The 3,003-nt window shown below is 39.3% G+C and overlaps 1 pseudogene; it reads left to right on the top strand.

Moving 5' to 3' along the window:
* Window positions 1-326: 326 nt before the first annotated feature.
* LOC114028621 lies at window positions 327-2,470 on the top strand (annotated as a pseudogene).
* Window positions 2,471-3,003: the final 533 nt, after the last annotated feature.

Here is a 3,003-nt window from a genome sequence, read left to right as displayed (position 1 = left end):
ATATACAAACAAGTTCTATACAGAATATATAGGAAATAATTAACAGAGGGAAGGCACTGGAATTAAGTAGGGGTGGGGGAAACCTTGTAAAAGGTGGGATTTTAGTTGGGACTTAAAAGAAGCCAAAGAGGTGTGTAAGTCGGGAGCGGTGGAAGAACCACAATAAAGTGAGGAATAATGGGTCACACTTTTAAAAGTCGGTTTACTGTATAAAAGGCAAGCGTGGCTGAACCAGGGAGAGCTGTAACAAGCTATGCTTAGACACTACTGGCCTGGTGCCAGGCGGAGGAGCCTGTGCGCTGCTTCCGTCCAGCGGGCAGAGAAGGGGGGCTCCCCAGCAGAGTAGCGGACGCAGAGGCGCTCGCCCCGATCCCCGGTGCGGAACCTAGCGGAGGTGAGATTTAACTTCCCAAACGCAGGTTTTCTTTTCGCGGTGATACCTTCCGCTTAAAACTGTGCTTTCATTCAGCCCATAGCCCTTAAGCACCTGAAGCCCGACTTGCTCATTTCCGAACAGAAATGGCAACAGAAAAGAAACCAGAGACCGAAGCCCCGAGAACACAATCTACACCTTCTTCATCAACCAATCAGAGCAAGCCACCTTTAAAACCAAACTACACATTAAAATTTACATTAGTAGGGCATACTAAAGCTGTATCTTCGGTAAAATTTAGCCCTAATGGAGAATGGTTAGCAAGTGCTTCTGCTGATAAGCTCATCAAAATTTGGGGAGCATATGATGGAAAATGTGAGAAAACAATATCTGGGCACAAACTGGAAATCTCAGATGTTGCCTGGTCTTCAGATTCCAACCTTCTTGTGTCTGCCTCGGATGATAAAACTCTTAAAATTTGGGAGGCGAGTTCGGGAAAATGTCTAAAAACCCTGAAGGGACACAGTAATTACGTCTTCTGCTGTAGCTTCAATCCCCTATCCAACCTCGTCGTTTCCGGCTCTTTTGATGAAAGCATAAGGATATGGGATGTGAAAACAGGGAAGTGTCTCAAGACTTTACCTGCACACTCGGACCCAGTTACAGCTGTGCATTTTAACAGCGACGGATCTTTGATAGTGTCAAGCAGTTATGATGGGCTCTGCCGTATCTGGGATACCGCATCAGGTCAATGTTTAAAAACTCTTATTGGTGATGATAATCCTCTTGTATCTTTTGTGAAATTCTCTCCGAATGGTAAATACATTCTTGCTGCAACTCTGGATAACATACTTAAGCTATGGGACTACAGCAAGGGAAAGTGTTTAAAGACATACACTGGCCACAAGAATGAGAAGTATTGTATTTTCGCCAACTTTTTAGTCACTGGTGGAAAGTGGATTGTGTCCGGGTCAGAAGATAACCTTGTTTACATTTGGAACCTTCAGACAAAAGAGATTGTGCAGAAGTTACAAGGTCATACAGATGTTGTGATCTCCACAGCTTGTCACCCTACAGAAAACATCATTGCATCAGGTGCATTAGAAAATGATAAAACGATTAAACTCTGGAAAAGCGACTGTTAAACCTTTTCAATATTATGTTACAGACTGTATCAGGAAGTAGATATGTTAAGAGACTGTATCAGGAAGCAGATCCTGTTGGGCAAAAAAAAATATTTAAGAACGTGGTTTTTTGGCCCAAAGGAAAATCTCTTTTATCCTTCTTGGGATTGGATAGCCTGGTAAGAAATGGCAGCATCTGCTTGATTTGACAAATAGATATTTTTCTAATTTTTCTAAAGGAAGGAAACAAGCATTCATTAAGCACTTACTTAATAAATGTGCTAAGTGCTTTACAGATATCTCATTTAAGCCTTACAACAACCTTGAGAGGTGCTGTTATTATTCCCATTCAACAGCTGGGGAAATTCAGGCAGACAAGCTAAGTGACTTCCTCAGGGTCACATAGCTAGTAAGTGTCTGAGGCAGGATTTCAAGCTCAGGTGTTCCTGACTTCAAACCCAGTGCTGTATGCACTGTGACACCTAGCTAGGGGAAAATTTTGCTTATATTACTAGGTCTTAAAAAGCTTTGGTGTTAGTTCTTGCCAACTATCCTGATGCTGTCAAAGGAAAAGTTTCCATCTATTTTGTGTATAAATCAAGTCAATAAAAACTTAAATTTTTATTTTTTTAATACAGAAAGATTTCATCTTGGACTTTTCCTTAACTAAAGCTTCTGTATCTTTTTTAAAGATGCCATTTACACATTACACATACATTTCTAATTCTGTGACCAAATACAACTTTGTAAGTTTCTGGCTTTCTATCTCCAAATTTCTCTGACTTTGTAATGAAATATTTTTACTTTCTATATAGTTGATTACTTCTTGTTTTATATGTAAATATACAATGATAATGTCATGTTTTAAGTTGTCTACTTTTTCCCCTCTAACTGCTAATTAATTCCTTCCTAGAGTAATTTGAAACATATTTTGATGTCTTTCAGAGAAAAAAAAACTCAGAAAATTGTAAAATGTTTCAATGTAAACACAATTTTGTATTGTGAAAGTTCATAATATAAAACTTTTAAGTATATCACTGCACACATCAGTCTCAATATTTTCTCTCAGTGGTTTAAACAGTAAACCATAAAATTTAAAACATTTAAAAATTTTCTAAAGGTGGGATTTTGTGTTTAAAAAAAAAAAAGCTAAGTGTAGTCATAGAGAAACCATCCAAACAGAGCCAACTTTCACAAAGAAAGGAACCTGGATTCTAGGTGTGAGGGTCTGTGGGTCAATCTGTCATGAGTAGTGTCAGGACCACAGATATGTGGCTGAAACCCTCAACTATAGACCCTAAGGTGGTAATGTTTAGGTCTGAGAGGTTGAGACCCCTCAAAGACCAGAGTACAGGATGGGGTCGTCTGGAATGAATTCACAGACTCAAGCATTCTTTAAGTCAAGGTGGCAAAGATTTATTGTTATGCTTTTTAGCCAGCAAGGATTCTTAAGGAACCTGCTAGAGACTGAGGATAGAGCTAGGGTTTATATGGAAAAGGGCATAG

This window comes from Vombatus ursinus, unplaced genomic scaffold (assembly GCF_900497805.2).
Source record: "Vombatus ursinus unplaced genomic scaffold, bare-nosed wombat genome assembly UNPS02014893.1, whole genome shotgun sequence".
NCBI lineage: Eukaryota > Metazoa > Chordata > Mammalia > Diprotodontia > Vombatidae > Vombatus > Vombatus ursinus.
This window is presented reverse-complemented; position numbering and strand designations above follow the sequence as displayed.